This window comes from Trachemys scripta, chromosome 5, assembly GCF_013100865.1.
Source record: "Trachemys scripta elegans isolate TJP31775 chromosome 5, CAS_Tse_1.0, whole genome shotgun sequence".
Lineage (NCBI taxonomy): Eukaryota > Metazoa > Chordata > Testudines > Emydidae > Trachemys > Trachemys scripta.
Genome location: NC_048302.1, coordinates 137,165,795 through 137,173,696, shown reverse-complemented (window position 1 = coordinate 137,173,696; position 7,902 = coordinate 137,165,795). Strand labels below are relative to the sequence as shown.

Below are 7,902 nucleotides of genomic sequence, written 5' to 3'. Positions count from 1 at the left end.
AGAACATTGATGATGGCACCTCGGACCGACCGTATAGCCACGCCCTGGTGGCTGGTATCGATCGGTACCCACGGAAGGTAACTGCTGCAATGGGCAAAAAGAAGATAGCGAAGAGGTCCAAGATCAAACCTTTTGTGAAGGTTTATAACTACAACCATCTAATGCCCACCAGGTATTCCGTTGATATTCCTCTGGACAAAACCGTTGTCATTACTCCATATGTACTCTGGTGTAACCCAGGCCAGAATCTGGCCCACTGGTTTCATAGCACCCCCCCATCAGACTTCAGATGCAATCTCACATCAGGCCAGCTTTGCGCACATTGTTCCAGGGCTCTACTTCACAGTCCTCTTGCTGTCCTTATCGCTTGGCACTTCAGCTCCAGGCTTTAGCCAGAAGGAGCCCCAGAGCTCTAATGCCAGGGCTTTTTAATTCTCACCAACAGTCTGATCTTCTGGTACCCGCGTCCCCTCAAAACCCAGGGTTCCAGCTCCAGCCAACTCTTGCCAGTTCAGCAGCTCTGCCTCTTGCCAGGGTCTTGCTTAAGGTCACACCATGGTGGATTCCTTTGCTTGTGGTCTCAATGGCAGGTCATGCTTGCTCAGGTGGCTTCCCAATGCACACAGCTGAATTCAGCCAACTTGCACCGTACGGTCTGACTTGATTTCAGAGAGAGCCCAACACATCAAGAAGGTCCATCGGAAGCCAGTAAAGCTCCTGCTTCTAGAAGAGGTCTCCTTCCTGCCAACGCTGATAGAAAACGGAACCAGCACTCTTCAGTGGGATCTGTATTCAGCCCTGCATGGCAGGTATGTCACACACTCAGTTCTGAGAGAGAGAAGAAAGCACCATTAGGGTCCAGAGTGCAGCATTTAGTGGCTTCATACAGCTCTTTGCTGCTAAAAGAAAAACCACAGCTATCTTCTGGAAAGGAAAGCAGGTAGCCCCTTCTCCACAACGCCAAGTCTGCAGGACTTGTTACACCCAAAGCACTAATACTACTGGCCTAGCTGGTGATGCCACGGGCTAAGTCCAACATCTGTGCCTTCCCTTACCCAGGCTGTTCAGGACTCTTGCCCAACCCCTCACCCTTACTCCCCTCCATCCCTCACCTTCCCACACCATCCCTGGCAGTTCTGGAGAGCCCACCACTGTTCGGAGGTGCTAATAATGCTTTGCACTTAGAAAGCACTTATCACCCGAGGATCTCAAAGCCCTTTACAAAATAGTAGGGACGAATCCTGGTCCCACTGAAGACAGCAGGATTTTCCCAGGTTAGCAATATTCCCATTTTACAGATGGAGGAATGGAGACAAGGAGAGGCTAAGGGTACGTCTCCACTGCTATGTCACATCCACAGCTGGCTTTGACTAAGGGGCTGTTTAACTGCCTGGGTTCGAGCTGCAGCCTGCGCTCTGGGACCCTCCCACCTTATGAACATCTACACCACAATTCAACAGCCCCTTTGTCCGAGCCCGGCCAGCAGCATGGACCAGCCACGGGTTTTTAATTGCAGTGTAGACATACCCTATGTACAGTTACTCAGCATGTCCGTGGCGCAGCCAGGAATAGAAGCCAGCTATCCCAGCAGGCCCCACTGCTGTGCTGTCACCCCAAGGCCATCCCATCAGAAGGATGCTCAGAATATGCCCCACATCCGATTCAGGATGGACAAAAGTTAACTTAAGGGTTTGTGCAAGGACTTTGTCCCGTACTAAGGGCCAGTGACAGCGTGACGGAGGCTAGCTCAAACCCATGGTCTAGGTAGCTGCATACTACCTGCTCCTCCCCAGAGAAAAAAGTCATATGGGGCAAGAAGAAGAGAACAGGAGGAATCGAGTGCTAACACTTCCTACCTTTCATTCCAATGTCGGCAAGTTTCTTGATGCGTGTGTTCTCCTTGCTCCTCTGCCATCTCTTCATCTTTCCCTGGATTCCGATGGTCTTACTAGGCAACATTTCCAAAGCAGTTCTTCTCCTCCTCTTCCACCTCTGTACGGCCTGAGTGCTATCGCTTCAGCGGACTGAGCCAGGAGCCCGCAGAGCCGCCAACCTGGATCGCTTCCCAGGTCAGCTGTCACATGCAGCAATCTCCGCCCCCCCACCCCCAAACCTCCACTTTGCCAAGTCCCAAGCACCAAACGCCGCAGTTTCTGTTCTAGATGGGGCAGGTTTAGAGCATTTTTTCAGCTTTGGAGAAGCACTTCCAAGATTTATTTCTGTATTTTTCGTCTCCATGCTACGCCAGGTTAAATGTAAACTTTGCCCCATGTGTTATTTATCAGACAATCCAGAGCAGAACTGCAACCGCAGGGTCTGTTGAAACTCTGCTACAGCGTTCTCACATCCTGATTGCATTGCAAAAACACTGCCCGGCAAGCTCTCTGGTTTAAGCAGCGACTCTCTGTCACAGATCCGAGCGAGCACCGAGTCCAGCCACTGCCCCGATCTTGGGGTCCCTGGGTGCTCTCTCAGAACACAGACCTATCGGACATCCCTCAGTGTTGGAACCTGCTGTCCAGCCACCTAGCCCCCCTGGGTGCAACGCTGACCCTTCAGACCCTCTCCCCTGAACCCCATCCCCCAGAACGCCACTCAAGAGGTGGGAAGCTTCTGGTTTACAGCTGAACTCTCGCTCAGGAATGCGCCAGCTGTGAAGCAGTCAGCAAACACACATGCTTTGATACTCTTCCAACTTTTATGCTCTTCTTTATTTAATCATGTAAAGCCCCGGAGAGTAGAGATCACACAAAACAAGGCAACAGCCCAAACACAATATCCCTCACTATGTCACCCTTCCCTGGGGGATTATCTGTGGTCCAGCAGGCAGGGTTCTCCACCCACTGGCCTACACTGCCCCTGCCGCCGCCTCCCTCATCTTAATCTGGTGCAAAATAGCTCTCCCCCTCCAGGATTCCCTTGACAGACTCTGCTTCTAGGTGAACAGTTGCAACATCCTGCATGCCCATGGGGAGACTAAACACAATGACCCACATGGTACAAGGAGAACTGTCAGTTTCCATCCTCAAACCAGTTCCATTTCATAGAGCCTGAAGGGCAGGGTGCCAAAGGCATGGGACAGTGTGTAAGTGCCATACAAGTGGAAGGGAGTTTAGGGAAGAGCAACAAAAAGGATCAGGAGGGACTGATCTGTGAACCAAGCCTGCCTGCTAAAAACCTACAAGGATTGGGTGCAACAGGTGTCCACAATGCTACTCATGAAGTTCGAGAAGATGTCAAACCAAACAAGGAACAGACTTGAGAAACTGCTGTGTTTGCATATTGATGGGGCCAAGGTGCCAGCGTTTTGGCCTGGAAAGACCCAAGACGTTCCCCATCTGATTCACAACATTGCACGCAATCTTGAGACAGCACTTGGAGAGGCCATGTGGACTACCTATGTGAAAATCCAACTGTAAGGATGCCCTGGTTGCGTCTGCGGGGTTTGAACTCAGAACCTTTGGATCTAACAGCACAGATCTCTACTGCCTGAGCTATCTGCCACTCACCCACTATCGGCGTTATGCAGTTCCACGCGTGCACCGACGCCAGCCCCCAGCCAACTTGTCCCGGAGCAGCTGGAACGTTGCACGGCCCAACAGGCAGGCGCTGACTCAAACCTCTGTAAGTGGTCTCACCACTAGAGGGTGACCTAGCCATGAATAGTGGATTACACAATAAACAATGCTGATGCAAGTATGTCACCAAAGCTACAAAAGCAGCGGAGCCTTAGATGTTATCACTTATCTGGGTACTTTAGCCAGCGGGGAGCTGTAACAGGAATGTGAGAAGACACGGTGTTGATTGGTGTCTCTGGAAAACGCTGCTGCAGATGTCAGCAGAAACTACGGGTTAATTAAAGAGCACAAAAGTGTGCATTTTATGGAGACAATTATTGGCTTGATGTGAGACATAACAGTGGTGTCAGACGTTTTAAAGAGATGAAAGTTGCCAAACAGAGCTCTGCTGTGTTCGGAGAGGCACGTACGTGTTTAGGACTTACTCACCAGCCAGATCCCCACCTACACGCCGTCGGGAATTGGGACAACGAAGAAAGCTTTCAAGAGGTTTAAAGCTGTCTGGGAAAGACGGAGGGAGAAAAGGAACTGGAAAAACTGCCTGGAAGACATTTCACAGCCCTGCACCAGACACCGCAGCCATTCAGTGTCTGACTTATGCCGGCTTCTCGGGTCCAAAGAACACAAATTTGGAGGGGGGAGGGGGGTGTAAGACTGTAAATCACTTCTGTCGCAGTTGTCCCAACCATGATCAGGGCCCCTGTGCTAGGTGCTGCATCGGCATGGTGGGACACTATCCTTGCTTTGGAGATTTTACAATCTCAACAGACAGCAAGAGAAAAAGGTAAGGATTCTTACTCCTGTTTACAGATGGGGAAACTGAGGCACGGGGTAGATTAAGGGACTTGTTGAAGGTCAGACAAGGAATCTATAGGTACCAGGACCCCCTAGTCCCAGCCCCATTCCAGCACCTTAACCAGAAGGCCGCCCTTTATCAAAAGACCACGGGACGCAGGAACATGCAAACATGGGAAAACCTCAAAATGTTAAGTTATACTTCAAGAAACTAAACAGGTGTTGAATGAAGATGCTGAGGTCTCCTTCCTCAGAAGTATTAGCAATGGCCACAGGACACCGACTGGGATGGGCCAGTGCTCTGAGGCGGTACTGAACTCTCTCTGTCCCTCCTGAGGGCTTGGCTGGCTGGTTCTTGCTCACATGCTCAGGGTTGAACTGATCAGCATCTGTGGGGCTGGGAAGGACTCCCTCCAGGGCAGATTGGCAGGGACTTTGGGGGTATTCCACCTTCTTCTGCAGCGTGGAGTGCAGGTCACTTGCTGGAATTATCTGGGTATCTGCCCCTTTGTCCATCCGATTCTCTGTCCGTAGCACAGAATGGTTGAGTCTCCTGGGGGCTATAATTCTTTGGTCTAAATCCTGTTGCTGAGTTAGTCTGCAGGTGATGTGGGTGGCCATACAGGAGGTCAGACTGCATGATCCCATGAGCCCTTCTGGCTTCAAACTCTATGACTCCCAGGTACATGTCTCCATCCAATCCTACTTGGCCACAGGGACTAACCCAGGCCCAGAGGAGGACAGTCTCCAGCTGAGCAGTGGGGAGAGGAAGGCAGTGGGTATTGCACACAGAGGAAAGAGGGCTTTCCCACTTTCAAGGTGGACGGTGTGCTGCCGTATGGATGGTCCATGATTTGGGTGGGGAGAAGAGGCCAGAATGAAAGTGGAAGGAACTGGGGAACAACCAAAGAGCTAGGAGGCAGGAGAGGCTGAAGTCTACCCCGTTACCTTTTGATTCAGTTTCCTCACCCGTTTCACATGGGTATCATGGGAATTTGCTATAGTTAACGGCGCCACAGTGCTTCCAATACAGAAGCCACTGTATAAAAGCCGAGTTAAAGCTGTCTGAGGGGCTAGCACTGCCTTTCCACTGCACTTCCCAAGGCTTGTTTGCTTTCTTGTGTCTGTTAAAATGCAACCAGGACTTGGCACTCTCTGACTTTCATGCTTGCTTTTTAAAAACCGCAATTGTGTATTAGAGATTCCCACCCCCGGTTACGATGTTGACAATCTTAACCCTACCACCTTCAATGACCCGCAGAAAAATTTGGGCTTGTGCCATGTTTGATTCTTTTTGAGGGATACAAAGGCTTGAGCAGTTTGTCTGGGCCGCTCCAGGTGACACTTCATTCCCGTTTCGTTAGCCAAGTTGCCTCTTCGCAACTGATTATCACAGAACCATCAAATTCAGCTTAACACAATGTATTCTCTGTGCTCACCACAGCTCCAGATCATAGCCTTCGTCCCTACAAGTCACTGAGCATTCCCAGCCTTTTCAATTAAGGTGGCGAACGCTTATAAGACACATCCTCCAAGACCCCCAAAAGTTCTCCAGCAAAACGAGGGAGAGGCAGAGCCAGACCTCCTGAATTCTAAGATACAGAGAGAAGCCAGAAAAAGCACTTTTTCATTGGCCGAGCAAAGCAAGGCCCTACACACCTTGACAGCATCGGTCTGTAAGGTGATAACTTTTGAACGTTGCGTCCAGTCAATTCCAGGGAACGCTCTAGGCAACGATGGGCAAAACCCTGTTGAGTCTGGTGAAAAAAAATCAGAAAAACAGAAGGGGGAAATGGGGGCCACAGAGCCCCTGGTTAGCAGAGCTAGCAGCTTCAGCCACCTTTGTAATAGGCTACAGCTCAAAGAACCAGCTGATAACAACCACTAACACCCCCCATCTCAGCTCTGCCCATGCTCCCAAGAAAGTCTAAAATGTTGACCACCCCCCACCAGAGTGACTTACCTCCCAGCAAGAAAAAATACTAGTGGGCGCTTTGGTTTGCAGAGCCCCTGAAATGGGGTTGTAGGGAGTCCCTGCCAGAGTGGGATGGGGAAGTGACACCGAAGGGGCTTGTAGGGGCAGTGGAAAGATGCTCGGAGCCGCCGGTGCATGCAACGCGCTTGTTCCTTTTTTAAATCCTTTGCAGCTCCCCTTTACCTGCGGAGGGGCTCTTGCGACACTGGAGAACGAAGTTTCCCAGCTCATCAGCTACTTCACTTCCCTGGCAATCAGTGACTAAGATGGAAAATATACTGAAGTCTGCTTGCCGCTACCTGCTCAGAGCGAAGGCACAACATACCCAGGAGCGTCCCGCTGTTAGCGCAATCCCCGCTGCCTGGGAGAGAAGCTTTAAACGCTCTGCTCTTGCTCCGCGCACCAAGACCGAACTCATGAGAACAAGCAAAAGTGACTCCACCCTGATGAATCTTAGCCACACTTGGCACGCAGGGAAGCTGGAGACTCCAAGCCAAGAGATGATGAAGGACATGCACTACAAAACCCATCCCCCCAACTGCTGCCTAACCAGAAGCCAACCCTGGGAATGGAGTAGGGATCCCCCATCCCGCCCGGTATTGCAAAGTTCTTGCTCCAGCATGTTATGTTGTGCACAGCATATCAGGGCATCTATGGGATGGGGAATCTTCTGCCCCTTCCCGAGAGGCAAACGAAAAAAAAGGCGGCACAGAACATGGTGCTAATTCAACATGGGTTCTAGGCTTGGCTTTGCCACTTTGTGTGGCCTTGCTGCCTAACTTCTCATCTCAAATTCCACTTCCGTACAGTAAAGCTAGAACATGGACCCCCACAGAAGTGTCATGAGGCCTAATTCATTGGGGTTTTAAACGCCAAAGGAGGTGCTCACATTCTACAGCCACAGAGACGGGTCTAGGGCCAGTCAGTGGGGAATGTCAAGGGTTATGCCCCAGGGGCTGGGCTAGGGATCCCACCACCCAGCTTTATAAATAGCGCTGCGAATCCTTGTGTTTGCACACTGGCTGATCATTTACCAAAGGAAACTCAACTTCGACACAGAAAACCCAGCTCTCCTCTCTCTGGATACTCACATAGCTCTCCGCCTTCGCATCCAAGAGCAAAAGTTTTCTAGCAAACGTTTTGTTGGCCAGTAGATACCGCCCCAGCTGTGCAACATACTTCAGGCTTCAAACACTCACATTTTAGCTGAAAAAGTCACATCCAAAAAAATCCATTACATCTCCCTCCCCCAAGCCCCAACCATCACTGCAGAAGGGCTCTCTAGAGTATGGTTTTAAAGTGCCTACCATGTTTCCTAGGAGTCTGTTCCACACAGCCTGACGCCCTGTAGAGGCATGTTCATCCTGGACTCCCCCCAACTCTGCTTAATCAAATTTCTACCCACGCAGGCTGTGGGTATGCTAGACGTTTATTAGCCTGATGCAGCCCCACTACCCATAGCCACAGCTGGAGAGTGCGTGTAGACAGACACCAGCATTTGAGCCGTGGGTTCATCTGGCCGTGCCCCCAACACGGGTCCAGATGATATCGTGG

General features: G+C 50.9%; 1 long non-coding RNA gene across 1 annotated transcript; it reads right to left on the bottom strand.

Annotated features, from left to right (window-relative positions):
- Window positions 1-65: 65 nt before the first annotated feature.
- LOC117877799 lies at window positions 66-3,457 on the bottom strand. The gene is made up of 2 exons (XR_004645825.1): window positions 1,857-3,457; window positions 66-828 (listed from the first exon to the last, which is right to left on the bottom strand). It is a non-coding gene; the product is annotated as an uncharacterized LOC117877799 (long non-coding RNA).
- Window positions 3,458-7,902: the final 4,445 nt, after the last annotated feature.